The sequence below is a fragment of the Gobio gobio genome (assembly GCF_949357685.1).
Source record: "Gobio gobio genome assembly, chromosome: 3".
Classification (NCBI taxonomy): Eukaryota; Metazoa; Chordata; class Actinopteri; order Cypriniformes; family Gobionidae; genus Gobio; species Gobio gobio.
In genome coordinates, this window is record NC_137099.1 from 47,209,810 (window position 1) to 47,233,751 (window position 23,942).

Genomic DNA, 23,942 nt, shown 5'->3' on the forward strand with positions numbered 1-23,942 from the left:
GCCCTGTGATGTTAAATTCCATGTGTCTGTTTGACAAGCTACATCCTTCATAGTTGGATCATTCTATGACTGGTTAGACACGTATACACAATCAGTAGATATCAAACGATCTGTAACCATGCAATATTAGATTAAATTAGGTTAAATTCAACTTTATTGTCATTACACAAGTACAAGTACAAGGCAACGAAATGCAGTTTAGGTCTAACCAGAAGTGCAATAGCAGCAAGTGCAGGATATACAATGGTTGCATAAGTGCAGGACATGGATATGTATTGAATATATATAAATATATATAAATAGAGAGATGGTAATTACTATAAACAGAATGTACAGGTGAATATGTTCAGTGAATAAATATACAGATGGCTATTACTATAAACAGAATTTAAAGGTGAATATGTACTATGAATATAATATACAGATGGCTATTACTATAAACAGAATTTTACAGATAGAGGTATACAATGATATGTGAGGCTAAAATTAGAAATATAGTAGTGGATTAAGGTAGTGCAATAAATTATGGACAGAAGCTATCCGAGAAAGTGTAAAAGTGCAGTGGAAAGTGATTGCATATTACAGTTAGAAGTACGGTGCAAAATGCAAATGTAAACAGTAGGTACTTTAAATAACAGTCAGGAGAGCAAAAGAGCATAATCCAGTTAAGGTATGGTAGTGCAAGATACATAAGTAAACAGTTGTTACTATAATAAACAGTCGGTAGTGCAAATAACAAAGTGAAGGCAGATGTGAGGGGGGAGAGGAAAGTTATCAGTATATGACGGAAAAGGATCAGCGGGGGTTTGAGTTCAGTAAAGAGACAGCTCTGGGGAAAAAACTGTTCTTTAGTCTGCTGGTCCTGGTCCGGAGGCACCTGAAACGCCTGCCGGAGGGCAGGAGAGAAAACAGTCTGTGGGCTGGGTGAGAGGAGTCCTTGAGGATACTGCGAGCTCGATGCAGACAGCGTTTCCTCTGGATGTGCTCGATTGCAGGTAGTGGAGTCCCTGTGATGCGCTGGGCAGTTTTCACCACCCGTTGCAGTGCCTTGCGCGCCGCAACAGAGCAGCTCCCATACCATACTGCCACACAGTTGGTCAGGATACTTTCTATTGCACAGCGATAGAAGTTCACCAGGATAGCAGAGGAGAGCTGATTCTTCCTCAGTGTCCTCAGGAAGAATAGGCGCTGGTGAGCCTTCTTGACCAGGCTGGAGGTGTTGGTCGTCCACGACATGTCCGCCGAGATGTGGATCCCCAGGAACTTGAAACTGGAGACACGTTCAACAGCCATTCCATTGATGTGGATGGTGTCGTCTGTGCCTCTTGACTCCTTCCTGAAGTCCACGATGAGCTCCTTCGTTTTGGTGGTGTTGAGGAGCAGGTTATTTTCGGTGCACCATGTGGCCAGGTGCTGGATCTCCTCCCTATAGGCAGTCTCATCGTTGTTGCTGATGAGACCAATCAGACCGTAGTGTCGTCCGCAAACTTGACGATGGAATTAGATCCATACACAGGCTTGCAGTCGGAGGTGAAGAGGGAGTAGAGAAACGGGCTTAGCACACAGCCCTGTGTACACCAGTGTTAAGAGTGATGGATGTGGAGCAGGTGAGTCCTGATCGAACATTCTGGGGTCTGTCAGTTAGGAAGTCCAAAATCCAGTTACACATTGAGGTGTTGATGCCCAGGTCTCCAAGTTTGGCTATTAACTTGGTTGGGGTGACAGTGTTGAATGCTGAGCTGAAATCAACAAACAGCATACGAGCATAAGTGTTCTTATTGTCCAGGTGAGTGAGCACAGAGTGCAGTGCCATGGAAACGGCATCCACTGTGCTCCTATTGCTGTGGTAGGCAAACTGGTGTGAGTCCAATGTGGATGGTAGAGAGTCTTTTAGGTGTTCCAGGACCAGCCGCTCAAAGCACTTCATAACAATGGGTGTCAGTGCTACAGGGCGGTAGTCATTAGGGCACCTCGGGCTAGAGTGTTTTGGCACTGGCACAATGGAAGTGCGTTTAAAGCATGATGGTACAGCTGCTTGGGCAAGAGACAGGTTGAAAATGTCTGTAAAAACCCCAGCGAGCTGCTCCGCACATGCCCTGAGAACACGACCAGGGATGTTATCTGGTCCAGCAGCCTTGTGTGCGCTGATCCGGCTCAGTGCCTTGCAGATATCTGTGGAGGAGAGTGTGATTGGTGGGTGGTCAGCTGAGGGTTTGAGCATGGTGGCAGTTTCTCTGTTGTCTCTTTCAAAGCGAGCATAAAAGTACTTTAGCTCGTTCAGGAAGATGACATCAGTGGCTGCGGGGGTGGAGTGGGTGGGTTTGTAGTCACTGATGGTCTGAATGCCCTGCCACATGCGTCGAGGGTCAGAGTTGGAAAAGTGTCCCTCTATCTTTAGCTTGTAGTAGTGCTTAGCCTTTTTGATCCTTCTCTTCAGGTTTGCTCTGGATGTGCTGTAGGCTTGTGCATCTCCTGATCTGAAGGCAGTATTGCGTGACTTCAGCAGGAGTCCCTGTTCATCCATGGCTTCTTATTTGGGTATGTGGTGATCTGTTTCTGGGTTGTAACACTGTCAATGGTGGTATTGATATGATCCAATACAGAGGAGGTGTAGGAGTCAATGTCCGTGTGAGCACCACTGGTGGCTTGAGAAGCAAACACACTCCAGTCTGTGTGTAGAAACCTTTCCTGGAGTGTGGAATCAGCTCCAGCAGGCCACACCTTGATGGTCTTCACTGATGGCTTCACGCGGTTGATGAGGGGTGCATATTTGGGGGTGAGGAACAAAGAGAGGTGATCTGACTGACCCAGGTGGGGGAGGGGTGCCGCAACGTAAGCTCCAGAAACGTATTATCATATATAAAAAAAAATATTTTACTCACATAAGTGTGTTGCACCATTCCTGTTGAATCCAATATAGAAGGCACAGCATCGTTTTTTTAATCTCATTCTGTCTGCAAATCCAGTCTCTACCGGTTTCTTGTTTACAAAAGAATATGCGGTGAAATGAAGCAAACACATGTGCAGTGTCTTCCCTCAAGAGCTGGAACTTAACTAATAATAAAGTTCAACCACGCATTCCTAATATTGGAATTCGAAGCAGGCTTATGCAGAGATTGTGTTCTTCCACAACCAGGCACTGCAGAATATTTTGTAATCTTCAACGGCATATTTATTGCTTGGTAGCTTGATCTGGTTTAGCGCCATGTAGGCCTATGTTATTTACCTATTACATGTCAATGTGTATTGGTGGGTGGGGCTACAGAATTAGGCGTTCTTAGTCTGTTGAGGCGGCATTTTGCTGCTCTCTGAAGTCACAGGGAGGCAAATTCTCAGCTGTCAATAAAAGCTTTTATTTGACAAACAAGGATGTTTTCAGCTCCAAAACTTACATGATATTCTTATATTACGATGACCTTTTATAAATCAAAAGCTCAAGGAAAAGTTTTTCAATTCATGACCCCTTTAAACCCTACGCACTCTATCATTCTTTGCAAATTCTTGTATGTGTCACAACTGCATTTCTGAACTCTACTTCGAGTATCTGTTCTATGGTCTTGACCCTGTTGCCTGTTTTCTGGATTCGCCCTGTTTGTCTGTTTCTTGGATTACTATTTTTACCTGGTTTCCTGCCCTGGTGTCAGTTTGGATTGTTTGCCTGTGTTTTGACATCTTGTCTGTTTTTGTTCTAGGATTTTGGATTATCCTTAAAACAATGTACTGCATTTGGATCCTTAGCCTTTGCATCTCAGAGCAGTTCATGACTGAAAACTTTGCTACACATGGTTCCAGCTGAGAAAATTTTGTTCCTTCAACAAGATATTTGTACCATCAAGGAATACACAGCTTAATTCTGTGCTCTAGCCCAGTGTTTCCCAACCTTTTTTCAGTCATGGCACCCTTTGACAATTTTCTCAGTTTTGTGGTACCTGAGACAGCGACAGCCAAACAGGTTTTGTTGAAAGAGAACTCAATATTTGCGTGCTGTGAGACGTGTGCGCGCTTTCGGATGAGTGCACAGAGATACATTTTCTCACAGCGCGCGCAACTTTTCATTCTGGTCTTCTGGCACGTCACCCGGGTGATGATGGCGAAAATGACCGGTCATATTTGGACATACGGCAGCACTCGCATGCATTGAACAAAGTTTACAACGAGAGAATTATTTGAAAAATTTGAAAAAAATATATATATATTTGAAGGAGCATATATTATATATGTATATATTTATGTGTTCTTTAGTATAGTTATCTGCCATGTTACAGCTTTAATTCATGTAAATTGTCGATTTGTATCTCTCCTTAGTGGCCTTAGCATTCATGTTGTACTGACTGCCATATAACAGATACAAAGTTATTTAAGTTACTTACGTTTATTATTTGCTCTATATCGTGCTTGTGATTACTTAGTGCAATGTTCATACCTCTAATGAGTGTCACGTAAATATTATTGGGTGTATTTTCCGTGATCCTGCCGATATATGATGATGACTAAAGGCCAATTTATACTTCTGCGTCGAGTGCACGCAGAGGGTACGGCGTACCCTACGCATAGACGCGTTGGTTACGCCGTACCCTACGCCGTACCCTGACGCGCACCTCTCCAAAAATGTAACAACGCGTCAATTCTACGCGGACCGCAAGCGCTGTGATTGGTCTGCCAGAACCCTTCCCTCAGGTCAATAAATAAATAAAAAATCTGCGATAGGAATGTGTGTGTGTGTCCAGAAATTGGATGATAGTTCCTTACGTCTGCTATAACACAATATTTTGCAGCCCAGCGATTCTTTATGGTAGTAAATAAATACATAGATCCGCTGAGTATAGTTTATTTATTTTCTCATTAAAACCAAAGATGTTAATCAGTAATTGTATATCAAGAACAGGGACACATTAGGGTATATTTCGTGAATGAAGTCTCCACAACAGCAATCGATTGCTCGAGCCACCGCTGCTGAAAACAGCGGCCACGAGCTCCGCATGATTTCACAAACACATTCCAGCGCCAGATCGCCTTATTTAACTTTACTAATCAACTAGAGATGCTTAATTTGTATTAGATACAACAACTCAAGCTGCAAGAAAAGCCGCTCTCTCACTGCTGCTGATATTCCGACATGAATGTACAGATGCTACACAACAAGCAGCTTCTTCTTCGGCTGTTCTCTTGATTACACCAACATGCCCGAGGACACTGCCTACTAGCGTCTGCATGTGTAATTGCACATTGACGCAGACAACAGCGGAGAAGTATAAATGCTCACGACGGCGTCGGCTCCGCGCGTAGCCTACGACGTACACTACGGCGTACACTCGACGCAGAAGTATAAATTGACCTTAAGCATTACCTCAGATACACGGAGAATCCGCGATCCTTGTTATATGCGCTTCATGTGCCATCTAGCGGTTAATATCGGTAGTGCAGTCCAAACCATGATAATTGTATTGATTGTGGAATGACATGTATACTCACCTAAAGGATTATTAGGAACACCATACTAATACTGTGTTTGACCCCCTTTCACCTTCAGAACTGCCTTAATTCTACGTGGCATTGATTCAACAAGGTGCTGAAAGCATTCTTTAGAAATGTTGGCCCATATTGATAGGATAGCATCTTGCAGTTGATGGAGATTTGTGGGATGCACATCCAGGGCACGAAGCTCCCGTTCCACCACATCCCAAAGATGCTCTATTGGGTTGAGATCTGGTGACCATTTTAGTACAGTGAACTCATTGTCATGTTCAAGAAACCAATTTGAAATGATTTGAGCTTTGTGACATGGTGCATTATACTGGATAAGTAGCCATCAGAGGATGGGTACATGGTGGTCATAAAGGGATGGACATGGTCAGAAACAATGCTCAGGTAGGCCGTGGCATTTAAACGATGCTCAATTGGCACTAAGGGGCCTAAAGTGTGCCAAGAAAACATCCCCCACACCATTACACCACCACCACCAGCCTGCACAGTGGTAATAAGGCATGAAGGATCCATGTTCTCATTCTGTTTACGCCAAATTCTGACTCTACCATCTGAATGTCTCAACAGAAATCGAGACTCATCAGACCAGGCAACATTTTTCCAGTCTTCAACTGTCCAATTTTAGTGAGCTTGTGCAAATTGTAGCCTCTTTTTCCAAGCCTCAAGGTTGTGCATGTTGTGGCTTCACAAATGCTTTGCTGCATACCTCGGTTGTAACGAGTGGTTATTTCAGTCAAAGTTGCTCTTCTATCAGCTTGAATCAGTCGGCCCATTCTCCTCTGACCTCTAGCATCAACAAGGCATTTTCACCCACAGGACTGCCGCATACTGGATGTTTTTCAGGGTCGTGCAGAGAGTTCTTCAGGGGCAGGGGCTCAAATGTAAAAAAGGGGCTATATATATATATATATATATATATAGGATATATATATATATATATATGTATATCCAATTTATATAATATATATATATATAAGGATATATATATATATATATATATAAGGATATATATATATATATATATATATATATATATATATATATATATATATATATATATCCTTATGCTCATCAAGCCTGCATTTATTTAATCAAAAATACAGAAAAAACAGTAGCCTAATATTGTGAAATATTATTACATTATGTTCTTTTTAACTTTTTTATTAATCCAACAATCTTGAAAAGAGTATCACAGTTTCCATCATTTACATTAAATCCTCATATTAGAATGATTTCTGAATGATCATGGTGCACTATGCTGAAAACCCAGCTGTGATCACAGGAATAAATTATATTTTAAATTATTTTAAAATAGAAAACCATTATTTTAATATATTTCACAATATTGCTGTTTTTTATCAAATAAATGCAGGCTTGAAGAACATAAGAGACTTCTTTCATAATGCTGCATAATATTCAAAAATGGTAACGTTAATATAATAAAGTCCTTTCACGTCACCATTTGGCCAGCCTACACTTCACATAATAGGCCTGTAGGTGCCGGTGGCACTTGGGTTTTGTTAACTTTGATAGTTTCGTGAAATAGTAAACGGTGTATCAATATAGGCTACATAAATACAAGAGAATTTAACACTACTTACCATTAATGTGACTTTTGCTGCTGTGGTTTTGTACAGTGATTTGTTTGTTGTCAGTTAAAATCCATTTTGTCAGTGATGCAATTAATAAAATGAGACAAACCGCAGGAAATCGTTCAACAAACGTTAGTCCGTCTGTCCATGTCATTTTCAACCGATTTATAAATAAGAACAGAAAATTACCTCCACTTCACATCGGCCAATGGAATTTGAACTTGCTTTGCCAGATCACGATTGGTTGGTGTATTATACACTAACAAATGGGCATTGGTGAATTGTGTAATACTTTAAAATATATAATATATAGATGTGTAATTAAATCAACACATTAGCTCTGAGTATGGATGAAAAAAAAAAATATTGGTTTATTTTTTTCCCGTGAGACCACACACTCTCTGAAAGGACCATATTTGGCTGGAGAGCCGTTTCCGAACAGTGGAAAATCAGCAGTCAATCAAAACGCACGCAACCCATAGCAACGCGTTATGGCAACGCCTCAACAGAAATTGTCCGACTTTTGAGCCGTTTGTTACTGTTGTATACATTGTCATGTTATTATAATCACATTTATTTCGTTTTATTGACCACGATATTACCCCCCCCCCCCCCCCCCCCCTGCACGTGCATGATGTTTTTCCCTTTTCACACCATTCTTTGTAAACCCTAGAAATGGTTGTGTGTGAAAATCCCAGTAACTGAGCAGATTGTGAAATACTCAGACCGGCCCGTCTGGCACCAACAACCATCTCACACTCAAAATTGCCTGGGAAAGGCAAAAAAAAACAGAATGGGAAAGAAAATCACCTTTTTTCCCCATTCTGACATTCAGTTTGGAGTTCAGGAGATTGTCTTTACCAGGACCACACCCCTAAATGCATTGAAGCAACTGCCATGTGATTGGTTGATTAGATAATTGCATTAATGAGAAATTGAACAGGTGTCCTCTAGGTGAGTGTATATCACTAGTATGTATGTATATTGCAATTATTTATTGTAATATGTTATTACTTTGTTTATTTCAGACCACATTCATACTAATACAAAGTAAAGTGAATATTCTGAATCCTGTGATGTGTTTTGATTGACACCCTGGGGCGAGCACAATCTCCTGATCAGCTTAGTAGTACAAACTCCTTTACAGGTATATTGTCACACCCTAAATTAACACAATGTCGATTTTTCGTGCTTTAAATATCACGGTTATCACTAATACCGGTATATTGTCACATCCTAAATTAACACAATATCGATATTTCGTGCTTTGAATATCACGGTTATCACCAATACCGGTATATTGCGACACCCCTACAATACAGATACAAAAGTAGGGCTGGGTATCGATTCAGATGTTCCGATTCGATTCGCAAGCTCTCAAATCGATTCAATCTCGATTCGATTTTCGATTCAATTTTCGATTCGATTTCGATTTTCGATTCAACTCAATGAATATAGATTTAATACAAATACTATATTTATAAAAAAGAACAGTGAACAAGTTTACAAATGGGTAATTAAAAAAATTAAGAGCCACAAAATTGTATATTAAACTCTCTTTATTTTAGGTATACTTGGGACATTAAAACAGAACCCATCTCTAAATTTCAAATGCATACAATTATGTTAAATACAATACAATTTTAATGCAACTTTATTCTAAAAAATGTATCTGAGAAGTATTTTATACAATTTTGTTTTTATGGATATTTTGATATATTTATTCTAAAACATAAAAAGGATATTGGATGATTTTCAGCAATTTTCGGATTTTGTAGACCGTCAATCAGACTTTGTTCGTTTTTATGGAGGCTTTTTCCTCCAGGGGCTTCTGATTCATGCCCCGGATGGTGCATTAGATTTCGTCACTGTTATTTGCGTGCCTTCCTTAGATGTGTTCCTTTGAACGAGACCAGTTGAAACATTAACTGGCTATATCTAGGAAACGCGCCGGCGAAACCGTCTGTAATTTGGGTCGATCGTAGTGTCTGACTAGGCCTTTCAAGGACTGAGGCTGTAACCGGGAATGGGTGCTTTCTTTGTGGGGTGCGCCGCTCAGTCATCTCTCCGCCGGGGGATGAGACAGAGCCCCCGGCGACCGAGCCTCCCTCTGCGCGTGCGTCGTCACCGCTCGTCACTTTTCATACACGAGAAGCGCGTTCATACCCGGAGTTAGTTGCCATGTGGTCTAACTTTTATTTGAGGAAATCTGTTTATAATATAAGCTATTAGGTTTGAATTATTGGTCCTGCGCTGTATTGACTCAGTTGGTTTGAATGTAATGGCTAACGTACGCAAGTGAACGCTCAAGTTTAATGATCATAATGCAATGCAAGCATTCACATGTATGTGATCTATTTTTAGCGGTTGTTTGCTCAGCTGTTCTTGCAACGTCTGGGTGATGTCTCATCATCAAATGATTCTGCAGATTTGTAGCATTTCACTTCAGCATTACAAACGTCAATGCACCAGAAGCCGCCATTTAACCAGTGAATGATGAATGACAGGCTGCGCGCCTCTCGCTCCTTTGTAACATTGTGCAAGGCCAACAAGAGGGTGACATCTAGCGGAGAAGACTAGTAATTAGATTTACGTTAATCTTATGTTCGATGTTTGCGGAAATAAATATGGGGGGGAAAATCGATTCGTGGCCTTTGAGAATCGATTTTGAATCGACCACATTTAAAAAAACGATTAATCGAAGAAAAAAAAAAAAAAAATTGCCCAGCCCTATATAAAAGGATATAGTAACGCCGGATAGCGCAGCTGGAACGACGGCATCTGAAGGCGGATGATTCCGACGTCCTCAGAAAAGTGCACGGGTTCTGCTGAGGTGCTATTTCGACAGGGGCTTCAGGTCCAGAGATTTTAAACTGAGTTCTTTTGGCGTGACACAGTCTTTTATAGACTCACTATGCAAATTCAGGCAGACTGTTTAGACGGGAGCATTAGTGTCACCTCATTGGTCCTCCCGTCATAGGTTCCTGCAGTTGCCACAGCACAGCCAATCAGCCCGTGTATACGCTCTGCTAGGTATGCTGTGCAGCTGCACTGCGTATTACATGGATACATTTTAAGGATCAAATTTTGCTTAAATTTTTGAGGAAACAGGAGTTCCCCCTGCATATGCTACGCAATACGAGTGATTCTCTCGAAAAGGAACATCAGTGATCTCAGGTGTTTCGTGCCAAATACCCTTTACATTCATACTGTCGTAACTTCAGATACCCGTCAGTGATCTCAGGTATTTCGTGCCAAATAGTCTTTACATTCATACTGTAATATCTTCAGATACCTATCAGTTACCTCAGGTGTTTCATGCCAAATAGCCTTTACATTCATACTGTCATAACTTCAGATCCCATCAGTACCTCCTTCACTCTTTTCATTCACACCACAGTCATTGCTTAACCCACCATGCAGTCTTTCCTTCGACGTCTACAAAACTCGGATACGCTGCTTGTGTTTTTTTGTTGTAAAATTTCCCAAAGTTAAAATGCTCATGGTGTGGAAATATTAACCAGAAACGGGGCATCTTCCCCACACCTCCAGATATGCCCAATTTACATGGTGGTAATGAAATGTAGGGTGCTTCTCAATACTTAAATGAATGCTTCCTCATTTACTTGCTCCTCCGTCCTCCAACCCGTGACTATGACAACCCAAGTGCTTTATTACGTATATATACGTATATATATATATATATATATATATATATATATATATATATATGTATGTATGTATATATATATATATATATATATATATATATATATATATATATATATATATATATATATATATATATATATATATATATATATATATATATATATATACTCACGTATATATAATGTAAACCCAATATCTCCATCAATATAAGCTGAGCTGCAACTACAATGTACGGTACAATTGTGACATCACTGCAATCTAATATATGTCTGTGCTGTTGAAGAAACGTTCAGTAAAGTATTTGAACTGATCCTTGCCTCCTTTCTGCATTCTGACAGAGGGTAACCAAGGGTCTGGCCCCAGGGTGAGAGCAATAGCCTCTTAAAGGGGTACTTCAGCGCTGGGAAGATGAATGTGTATTTAAACTGGGTCACTTATGTACTAGAAATGTGAAATAATTTTTGAATTTGGTTTCTTCTAGACCGAGAAAAGACAGAAAATGTATTTTTGCCTCATGTGGATGAAAGACAACAACTCCCAGAATGCACTTGCTTCGCTACCCTACGATGCCACTCCCAAAGCCATGGCTACTGGTTACACATGCCCACCATGACACCGCCCCACCGTCATTTTGATATTCATAGTAATAAAATAATTTCGTTCAGTTAGAGAACAGACACTATAGTTAAAAACTGAACGTGTCTTTTCAATAATGAGTGAGCCGAATGAAAGTCAGGTACAGACGCAGCAGGAGTCAGATTTCATTCATCACGAGATGAGGTAAGTGCGGCATTCAATCACGATGTATGTCCAGTCTGGAGCGTTATCAGATCATGCCTATGGAAGCTTAACTTTCATAGGAATTCATTGAAAAGTTGAAGCACTCACTTTGCTCCGTAACGCTCTGTTATGAATGCCCGAGCCAAACGCCAGCAGCCGTGCGCATTTACATTCTGTGAGGGAGGTCCCTCCCCTATGGGCGGGTTGAAAACATGCAGCACTAGCTCCTACTACTGGCTTTAGTCTACACTCACCTAAAGGATTATTAGGAACACCTGTTCAATTTCTCATTAATGCAATTATCTAATCAACCAATCACATGGCAATTGCTTCAATGCATTTAGGGGTGTGGTCCTGGTCAAGACAATCTCCTGAACTCCAAACTGAATGTCAGAATGGGAAAGAAATGTGATTTAAGTAATTTTGAGTGTGGCATGGTTGTTGGTGCCAGACGGGCCGGTCTGAGTATTTCACAATCTGCTCAGTTACTGGGATTTTTATGCACAACCATTTCTAGGGTTTACAAAGAATGGTGTGAAAAGGGAAAAACATCCAGTATGCGGCAGTCCTGTGGGCGAAAATGCCTTGTTGATACTAGAGGTCAGAGGAGAATGGGCCGACTGATTCAAGCTGATAGAAGAGCAACTTTGACTGAAATAACCACTCGTTACAACCGAGGTATGCAGCAAAGCATTTGTGAAGCCACAACACGCACAACCTTGAGGCGGATGGGCTACTACAGCAGAAGACCCCGCCGGGTACCATTTGCACCAGCTCACCAAAATTGGACAGTTGAAGACTGCAAAAATGTTGCCTGGTCTGATGAGTCTCGATTTCTCTTGAGACATTCAGATGGTAGAGTCAGAATTTGGCGTAAACACAATGATAACATGAATCCATCATGCCTTGTTACCACTGTGCAGGCTGGTGGTGGTGGTGTAATTGTGTGGGGGATGTTTTCTTGGCACACTTTAGGCCCCTTAGTGCCAATTGGGCATTGTTTAAATGTCACGGCCTATCTGAGCATTGTTTCTGACCATGTCCATCCCTTTATGACCACCATGTACCCATCCTCTGATGGCTACTTCCAGCAGGATAATGCACCATGTCACAAAGCTCGAATCATTTCAAATTGGTTTCTTGAACATGACAATGAGTTCACTGTACTAAAATGGCCCCCACAGTCACCAGATCTCAACTCAATAGAGCATCTTTGGGATTTGGTGTAACAGGAACTTCGTGCCCTGGATGTGCATCCCACAAATCTCCATCAACTGCAAGATGCTATCCTATCAATATGGGCCAACATTTCTAAAGAATGCTTTCAGCACCTTGTTGAATCAATGCCACGTAGAATTAAGGCAGTTCTGAAGGTGAGAGGGGGTCAAACACAGTATTAGTATGGTGTTCCTAATAATCCTTTAGGTGAGTGTATAGCCTCTGGCTAAATAATCCTGTCAAAATATTGTCATTTTGTGTCATCTGAGGATCTTTTGGCCAAAGGCTATAGACTACAGCCAGTAGTAGGATTTTTTACATAAAATGCATGATTCTCTCGTCTCAGGGAGACATGAGAGGGGAAAGTACCATAACTCCAATATACTACCGGGTTTCTACTGATACAAAGCTTAATGCTAAATCGCTGAAGTAACCCTTTAAGCACCTGTGGTCCTTTCTCTCAAACAATACTTGACTCCAAAAGTTATAGAGCTATTACAAAATGGGAAACACTTTACAATAAGGTTTCATTAGTTAACATCAGTTAACTACATTAGTTAACATTAACTAATAATGAACTGCACTTATAAAGCATTTATTTATCTTTGTTAATGTTAATTTCAACATTTACTAATGCATTATTAAAATATTGTTAACATTAGTTAATGCACTGTGAACTAACATGAACAAACCATGAACAGCTGTATTTGTATTACCTAACATTAGCAAAGATTAACTAATGCTGAACAGAGGTGTTGTTCATGGTTAGTTCATGTTAACTAATGCATTAACTAATGTTAACTGATACAACACAGTCTCACTCCCACTCGTCACATATTGACGCTTGGTCAGGACCCCTCGTCGTCACTTTTTTACGTACAGGGTACCCCTTGAAAGGCATTTTTCGACGTTAAGGGTACTGCAGTGATTCCAATGAGACACCTTTGGCGTCATACACAGACGTGTTGGGCATGTGAATGTTATCATGATGTAACTATTTATTGGGTTATAATTTTTCCATTATGACATGTTGGAGTATGATTCTCAATTTAATCAGCCAGCATTATTTTATTTACATTTATTGATTTGTATTTACGCTATTCAGACACGTTTGAAAGTAGCCCAACCCCGCCCCTTAACCTACCCATTTGCGTTATATGATATAAAACACAGAATATAACAGACAACATGCACACTTTATTGAAAAATGTCAAGTATTCCAACTGTTCCGAGGCCAAACGATTGATTTGTGTGAAGAAAAGACCCAAAAGCGATCTGCGTTTCCCTCCGCACCCCGGCGTCATATTGAAGACGCCACAGGTACGGCCATACCCCTCGGCGTCAGTCTATAGACGAACTGGGAACTCCATTGCTTTCAATGGGAAACCTTTGCCGGTATTCTATCGGTATGAAATCTCGCTGAAGAAGTCTCATTCAGAATACATCGCGATGTTTGGCATCAGTGCACGTGGGCCACATGTTGGTGAGTATATGAATATTTGATATAAAGTATTTTCTGTCGTTATTGATCAGATTATGTTCAGTCACTGCATTATATCTTTCATTTCCACTCAGGCTTCGCTTTTCTTTGCTTTCTAAATCAACACACCTTGCTAATAGGGCGATTAAACACTGTCACGTGACGTGCTATAGACCTTTTAAACAGTTATTCATATTTAATAATAACAACTAGTGTAGTTTCAACGTGGCATTTGTAGTAGAAGCACAATAAAAACAACCTTAGTTGTAATGTGATGATTGTTGTAAATAGACAGTATCCACAACACTTACCATGCTTTTTAATGCCTTTTAATGTAAAATCCAAATATTGTGATGTAAATAGTACTTTGTCCTGTATATAATGTATCTGTGATATATTATGACTTTTTCTCTTTTTTTTTTTTTTAACCTGAAACGACCAAAAGGGCCTTTCGGACTCAGTCAGCCCATTCCTGTTCATGGAAAAGTAATGGAGAAGACCGAAAGCAGCAACAGCAAATATTTGCAATGGTAAGTATGTGTTGGTTTGAACTCTTTATCAAGCATTTGTTGTTTCTTAAACATATTCTTACAAACCCCATGGCTCAATCAGTGAGAACATGTTCTCAAAGTCTTAATAATTCACAAGATTTAACAAACTGTCAAATTCATATGATACTCGTACATATTTGTACAAATACTCATACATAATCCTGCAGCTTTTACTCCGACTCCTGCCATTGGCTACAGCCTCAATTCCTGTACATATTTATCATGATTTTTGTAAATCAGTTGCGCCCCTTCTTGGAAAGCAGTCCCAGAAAGAAAAGTTTATATTAGGTCCAATGTATTCTTTAAAATGATTACAAATTGGGCCATTGGGGAGGTCTCTTCACACCTCATGACCTACCTCTGTTTGCAAGAGCGGAAATGCTCACATAACATCAGATATTCAATTATTTTGTCATCAGTTGCACTGCTGATAACGTCCTGTGTGCATGTAAATAATTTACGTGATCAAAAGATCAAGTAAATAATCAACATTTTTAAACAAATTCATATGTGCTACTAAAAATATGCTTTTAATAATGGAAATGCACACCTATCAGTGAACTTGTTTCATAAATGTATTTAACATTTAATTATGCAACACTTTTTAAAGAAAGAAACAGTTATGTATGAAATCACAACTTGCATGCAATGTAATGAAATTTCCTTTCTTTCTGTTTTGCAGGATTACTTGCAGATTACTTTTATGAGCCAACCCTCACAAGAGCTACTAGTTAGTTGTAGTGAATCTTGCCGTAATCAGGTAAATAATATTTTTAGTATATCAGTATTTACTCATGAAATGCTCCCCTGAATTGTATGTAAATTCATTTTATTGTAACTGTCTTAATGTATATGTTTCAAAAACAATAGTAATTGCACATAAAGTAAGTGACTTTCTTGTTTTACAGCAGAGAAGAAAGACCAGACCCTTATATCGAAGCAAGCTAATCGAATAAGTCCTTTGTTTAGGGTGAGGAAGGAACATGGCCATCTTGTGCCCAAAGACGACAGAAAAGTGCGCAAGTCCATTGGTATGTCTTGTATTGATGTATTGTCTTGCTTTAATATGTAGTACAGAATTTGATGTTGATCTCTCAAAGGACAGCTGTGATCATTCTTTCTATACTCTGATAAAATACACACCATTATTCATGTCTAAATCTTTTTATAACTCCTAAAATGAGCAAATTAGGTTCTGTATCTTGGATTTATCTAAAATGGTAAATATTTGTTTCCCTTTTTGATACAATTCTTATTAAAATGATTGCCTTTTAGCCTAAAGGCTGGAACACTTTTGGCCTTCAATTCTTAAAAATGGCACCGTCTGTTTGTCTTAGATAAAAGCAGACATGTATTGAAGGGTTAAAAAAAGCATTTAGTTGGTATAAACTCCAGGTATTTCTCTATTGTTTTGTAGACCATGGGTGGTTCTGTGTAGCTTTGGAAGATAATGAGTTGTGGCATATATTAGGAATCAAATAGTAAATGTTCTTTGAATTATGTGAAATATCTGGTTAGTTTTTTGGCTTGAAACAAGGCTTTATACTCCACAGACTAAAACACATTGCATTTGTGTTTTAAGATGGATAGCAAGAGAAGGCACACACTTCAGAAGATTCTACAGGAAAAGACTAATGTGCAGCCAAGGAGGAATACAAGAGGCAAAAACTCCAGTCTCTGAGAACTATGCATGGCCATGGGTGCTTCATAAGCATGGTAAGTCTTGTGCCTCTGTACCTATTGTATTGCCTTATTTTAACAATTTTACATTGTGCAGGCTATCACAAGTGATGCTCTTGAAACAAGTGACAGAAGAGTATGTTGTCTTAAAAGAAATCTAGCATCACTGGCAAAGGCTAAGAAGAGACCATGCCTTTCTAAAATATATTTTTAAAGATCTGCTGTTTAAAAGGTTGCTGTTGATATGGGTAAAATATTTTTTGTCAGTACTTGGCTAATATAATGTGCTGCAATATTATATACATAATGCTTCAATGTGTATATTATATAATGTACTGACTGCGGCTTTGTAAATTTAAATTAGGAATGGGCAAATCTGGGCCTTTTGAAATGGAGAGTTTACCTCCAAGACTAATCGAGCATGCCTGGAATTTGTAACTAAAGTCTTCAGGTTTACTTATAGATAATTATAGGCAGGTGGGTTTGAGGTTGGAGCTAAATCTGCAGGACAGTGGACACTGAGGGCCAGAGTAGCCAACCACTGCTTAAATCATGCAGAACATATGCTAACCTGACTACATTAAACTTAATTTGAATTGTGTTTTTTCTTTTACTTTTAGACCAGGACTGGAGAATGCCTGACAATGGGATGTTACAACTTCTTCCTCTGGTTGAGAAAAGGCTACACCACATCAGTGACCACATCATCTGTTTATCAGTTATACACTGTAGGGTACAAGTGGGCAAACTGTTTAGAAGAAGAAGAACAGGATAGAACATGAACATGATAGAGGGAAGAGCAAGAAACCAGTCTAGCTGTGATAATGTATCATTATTTTTCAACACAATATCAAATCTGTTTTCTGTATCATAGTTGACTGGATGGGATTCTGTGGCACTCATTTGTGTGGCTTCAGCAGCTGTGAATGGATTAATATGATGTTAATGTATTTTTGAAGACCCATTTTTATTTATCTTGAATCTAATTTTTCTTTATGCTACTTTATCAACTGTATACTGTATCCTCCAATAAAGAGTTGAGTGATAAAGTATGGTGAATATTGTGTATGGTGTTTTTAAAGTAAATACACATTTTAGGAGTTGATTTAGGTTATCAAAGTAATTAACAATATTATTTTACTTGAAACATAAATATTTTTCATCTGGTTATATTATATTTGGTACAACAATGCACCAAAAAGTTGCATTTGCATGCTGTGACAATACGCCAGTTTTCAGTGAAATAAAGGGAAGGATTTCAAACACTTCAAGCTTAACTGACGATGATCCATGTTGATAAATCCGGTACATCTACTACTGCAATAAAAATTAAAGCATGCACATTACCGATGTCAGGTACGTGAAAATACATACAATTTTGGCAATGTCTCTTTTGTTATTTTACTTAATGGTGCATTGTCCTATATTTAATAATAATAGTGAAGTGTAAATCTAAATAGTTTTTGTTTACACTGGAAACTGGATAATGGCAAGTTGTTGTGGGTTCATCCATTATATTTATGGGTGTTTATCCATAAAAGAAAATAAATATTAATAATTATATTACATTTCTTTCAAATATTTCTGTATTTCATCAGATGGTCTCACAATACCCATCAAAACCTAATACAAGCATGATGTTAGAATAGAAAAGAGAAAATACTCTGATATTTAAATGTGACTCAAAGTTTGTTGTCCATGATGAGGAAAATAGATCTGTGTATGTTGTACTGCCCTTCCGCCCTCAGGGACCCAATGGAGGCCCCTGGAAGAGCAAAAAAAAGCACATTTCAAATGGCTGTTACTCAAAGTCTGGTTAGCGTATCACAGAGAAAATTGGCAGGACAACTGCTTATGCTATGTTTACTAAATAATGTTGGGCACAGTTTTCAGACAGATATGGAAAGCTGGCATAAAGGTTTTCTAAAAGTGCTCACAGTAAAATATCAAATTTCAGCCTGCCCCTCATATATGTCATAAAGGTTTACACAATGAACATAATTAGATATCCAGTTGTCCATTAAAGTTGTCATTTACTTAACATTTATTGTCTCATTATTAAACGTTTTAAACTACATTACCCATATACCTTTGTCAGTGTATCAATGCAATGGGAAACATGGCGCTGTAGTTCATTGAAGTGTGCAGAAATGCTTAGGGTTAGGGTTGGGATCTCGGTAAAGGAGTAATTTCTCACAACATAGCGACACTTTATAGTTAACTTAACGTATTACTAATGTAACAATAACACCAAAACATACTTTGTAACATGAATCGCCGTTTTATATCGGTTAAAAGATTGTCCAATCACAGCGAGTTCTGCGATAAAGTCCTAGCCAATGACAACGCAGCAGAACAGAGGCGTCACACTTACTTGTCCATTTATGGAAAATGATGACAGATCTCATCCGGTTCCAACTGAAGGGATATCCTTAAATATTTAATATTTAGGCTGCTAAATATTTATTTCTTCTAATTAATTAATACAACTCACATTTTAAAACAAAAATCTCCTTTGTGTGGTTAAACTGATGCATAAATCTCTCTCTCTCTCTCTCTCTCTCTCTCTCTCTCTCTCTCTCTCTATATATATATATATATATATATATATATATATATATATATGTGTGTGTGTATATATATATATATATATATATATATGGGGTGTGTGTGTGTGTGTGTATTTATATATATATATATATATATATATATATATATATATATATATATATATATATATATATATATATATATATATATATATGTATATATATATATATCTGTATATATTTATATATATATATATATATATATATATATATATATATATATATATATATATATATATATATATATATATATATATTAGATCACTTTATGCCATCGTTCACCATCTGAACTCTTGGAATTAAAATAAATGTAACAAAAGCATAATGAATGCACACAATTTTGTAAGCATATTCCAATATTTAATGTCAAACAGTTTAAATACAAATGTAGCGGCCAAACTACTGCACAACAGTATAAAATAACCATGCTGCGGTACAAATAAAAGAAATGAGGTTAAACTTTATCTGAAAATATATTGGTTTCTTGCCTTTAAGGCAAAAACATTAAGAACATTTTACATTCTCAACTTTAAAACTATATAAACTATATCCTTGTGATTATTGTTCACTTCTATTGTAACTAAATGAAAGGCCAATTCAAATAGTTAATGATTATTATAAATGTTAACCATTTTCAGTAAGAAAATGCTTTAATAAAATACATTCATGTTACATTTACATTAGCAAGGTAGTGATATAATGATACCATACCGGTATATTTAGTTATGGTGGACATTTACTATAGTGAATACTATCCCACTGTAATAAAAGGTTTAATGAATACATATTGATTTCAAAAGGTGTTCACTCTCACTATCTTCATTTGTTCAAACAAACACTGTTATACAAATGCATATATATGCAAATATACAAATGCAGATATATACATTGGAATATAGCATCATGAAGTCGATGGCAATAAATATGTCCTTTACTAAAACTCCTGATGAGCACTGATGCTTTTTTGATAAAGGCATAAGCAGACATCAAGTACAGTTTATGAATATTGGTTCTGCATATATCGAAGAGATCATGAGGAGGAGTGGTACTCCACGTGAAGACTTTGAGAAACTGTGACATAGCAAAGGGTGCACCTCACTGGACATATCCTACGCATGCCCAAACAACAACACCCCAAAACAATTATGAAGTGGACACCACCAGGAAGACGCAGGAGACAGGGAAGACCAAGGAAGACATGAGACAGATGTTTCGTGAAGACCTGAAGAATGCAGGTGTTCCATGAGAAGATGTGAAGAACGTGGCCATAGATCGAATATGTTGGAGGACACATGTTGCCCAGTGTGCCCAGGACAGGACATGATGATGATGTTGTTGTTGTCCCTTTACATAACTGTAGGATTTCCTTCTGTAAAAAGTGTTGCATAATTAAATGTTAAATACATTTATGTAACAAGTTCACTGATAGGTGTGCATTTCCATTATTAAAAGTATATTTTTAATAGCACATGAATTTGTTTAAAAATGTTGATTATTCACTTAATCTTTTGATCACGTAAATTATTTACATGCAAACAGGACGTTATCAGCAGTGCAACTGATGACAAAATAATTGAATATCTGATGTTATGTGAGCATTTCCGCTCTTGCAAACAGAGGTAGGTCATGAGGTGTGAAGAGACCTCCCCAATGGCCCAATTTGTAATCATTTTAAAGAATACATTGGACCTTATATAAACTTTTCTTTCTGGGACTGCTTTCCAAGAAGGGGGGCAACTGATTTACAAAAATCATGATAAATATGTACAGGAATTGAGGCTGTAGCCAATGGCAGGAGTCGGAGTAAAAGCTGCAGGATTATGTATGAGTATTTGTACAAATATGTACGAGTATCATATGAATTTGACAGTTTGTTAAATCTTGTGAATTATTAAGACTTTGAGAACATGTTCTCACTGATTGAGCCATGGGGTTTGTAAGAATATGTTTAAGAAATAACAAATGCTTGATAAAGAGTTCAAACCAACACATACTTACCATTGCAAATATTTGCTGTTGCTGCTTTCGGTCTTCTCCATTACTTTTCCATGAACAAGAATGGGCTGACTGAGTCCGAAAGGCCCTTTTGGTCGTTTCAGGTTAAAAAAAAAAAGAGAAAAAGTCATAATATATAACAGATACATTATATACAGGACAAAGTACTATTTACATCACAATATTTGGATTTTACATTAAAAGGCATTAAAAAGCATGGTAAGTGTTGTGGATACTGTCTATTTACAACAATCACATTACAACTAAGGTTGTTTTTATTGTGCTTCTACTACAAATGCCACGTTGAAACTACACTAGTTGTTATTATTAAATATGAATAACTGTTTAAAAGGTCTATAGCACGTCACGTGACAGTGTTTAATCGCCCTATTAGCAAGGTGTGTTGATTTAGAAAGCAAAGAAAAGCGAAGCCTGAGTGGAAATGAAAGATATAATGCAGTGACTGAACATAATCTGATCAATAACGACAGAAAATACTTTATATCACATATTCATGGCTACTCACCAACATGTGGCCCACGTGCACTGATGCCAAACATCGCGATGTATTCTGAATGAGACTTCTTCAGCGAGATTTCATACCGATAGAATACCGGCAAAGGTTTCCCATTGAAAGCAATGGAGTTCCCAGTTCGTCTATAGACTGACGCCGAGGGGTATGGCCGTACCTGTGGCGTCTTCAATATGACGCCGGGGTGCGGAGGGAAACGCAGATCGCTTTTGGGTCTTTTCTTCACACAAATCAATCGTTTGGCCTCGGAACAGTTGGAATACTTCACATTTTTCAATAAAGTGTGCATGTTGTCTGTTATATTCTGTGTTTTATATCATATAACGCAAATGGGTAGGTTAAGGGGCGGGGTTGGGCTACTTTCAAACGTGTCTGAATAGCGTAAATACAAATCAATAAATGTAAATAAAATAATGCTGGCTGATTAAATTGAGAATCATACTCCAACATGTCATAATGGAAAAATTATAACCCAATAAATAGTTACATCATGATAACATTCACATGCCCAACACGTCTGTGTATGACGCCAAAGGTGTCTCATTGGAATCACTGCAGTACCCTTAACGTCGAAAAATGCCTTTCAAGGGGTACCCTGTACGTAAAAAAGTGACGACGAGGGGTCCTGACCAAGCGTCAATATGTGACGAGTGAGAGTGAGACTGTGTTGACTGATACAACCTTTTTGTAAAGTGTTACCACAAAATGTTACATAACATAATGTGACAAAACAAATCAGGTCAGACAGGAACTAGGGCTTCAAAACCAGCTTAAATTTACAAACTACATTGCAAAAAAACAATGCAAGAAAAATGTCTTTTGTGCTTTACAAAGTGAAAGTACACACCCTTTTGTGCAATGTAAAGGTTCAATAAAGGCCAATAAAGTACCTTTAATTAAAAGTGTATGTGACAGAATCATGCAAAGATTGGTATAATGATTGCACAAATCTTTCTGCTGAAAGTTACCTAAGACTTCTCAGGCAAGGAGAAATAAACAAAACATAAATAAACAAAATAAATAAAAAAAAATAAACAAAAATAAATAAAGAATGAAACCTGTTCATTGCACATTCCTTCCCTGAAGGACTGCCTTCTAGACTGAGATATGTAAGTATAAATGATCCCTGAAGCCATTAGCTTGGACAAACAGCAGAGAATACGTTTTGCATTGTTATCCAACTTCAAGGATTGAGGTAAAATAGCAATTTCATAATATTGACCAGATTTGCCTTAAAGTTAGTGATGATGCTTATCTTGTATGTTTTTTTTTTTTTTTTCAGATTAAGTCATAATGATTCAAAGTCCACTCTATGGCCCTCATTTATCAATCTTGCGTAGAAACGGGCGTATATGTTGGCGTAAGATTATGCTTACACTCCTCTCACCGCCTGATTTATGAAGCTGTGCGCACCTCTGAAATCCAGGCGTACGCAAAACCTGCCCTTGATAAATGCCGTGCTGAAAACGATCGTCATTAGAATAACACGCCCCTATATATTCAAGTCTCATGCCTCCCCCACGCCCTCATTTTACGCCATGGACACTCGGAAGACGGCAATGAAGCGAAACTTCTCTGACGTGGAGATCGAGACCATCACCAGGGAAGAGGAAAACATTTTTTTTTTTATTTGGGAGTTTAAAGAGTGGGATTAAAGGCGCCCACAAAAAGGTGTACGGTGGAAATCCAGTTTAAATAGCTTTTTGGATGAGAAATTACCTATCACAATTAATTATTTTACAGCACGTGTTTTGAAATAATATGCATTTAATTTCGTATCACATCACATGTATTCGGGTGTACAATAGTGATGATGATGTGATGTGGAGTACCATTCATTCACATTAATATAATTGCATGACAATTTGTTAGATTCTTATTATTATTATGATTTGTATTAGCCTATTAATGACGCTTATTGTTATTTAGAAGAAGAATTTCGTTATTATTATTATTTATTTTATTATTATTTAAAAGAAGAAGAATGTCATTTTTATTATTTTGTCAGTCTGAATTATGTTCAGTTCCAGTCCGTGCGCAGCTAACCGGGCCTAACCAACGTCAGGTAAAGCGCACAGGCTCGCAACTGGAGGAATACATATCAAATGCTTTGGTAAAGTCACACAAATTAAACATTGAAGTCCATGTTGCACAAAAATAAACACTTAAGTTTATAATTACTTCCCTATTCGCACGGGATGTGGGGAGCTCTGGTGATTTGTAATAATTGCAGAGAATGTCTGTGATCTTAATCCCGTGCAAATCGGCCATGTCTGTAATATGGAAAGTAAAAATTCCCCCGCAAATGACCTACCATATTTCGCCGAACACCGAGGTCCTGTGATAGGC

The 23,942-nt window shown here is 38.1% G+C and overlaps 1 protein-coding gene and 1 long non-coding RNA gene across 2 annotated transcripts in view; both read left to right on the top strand.

The window, feature by feature from the left end:
• The first annotated feature begins 15,461 nt into the window (after positions 1-15,461).
• LOC307124469 lies at positions 15,462-17,159 on the top strand. Its single transcript, XR_013816269.1, has 4 exons — positions 15,462-15,537; positions 15,686-15,808; positions 16,360-16,493; positions 17,078-17,159. It is a non-coding gene; the product is annotated as an uncharacterized lncRNA (long non-coding RNA).
• Positions 17,160-22,735: 5,576 nt separating this feature from the next.
• The window catches only part of LOC307124437 (von Willebrand factor A domain-containing protein 7-like), a 30,139-nt gene continuing 28,932 nt past the window's right edge, over positions 22,736-23,942 (top strand). Inside the window, exon 1 of the mRNA XM_079813630.1 lies at positions 22,736-22,788. The gene's annotated coding sequence lies outside the window, so the exon portion shown is untranslated. The remainder of the gene's footprint in view (positions 22,789-23,942) is intronic.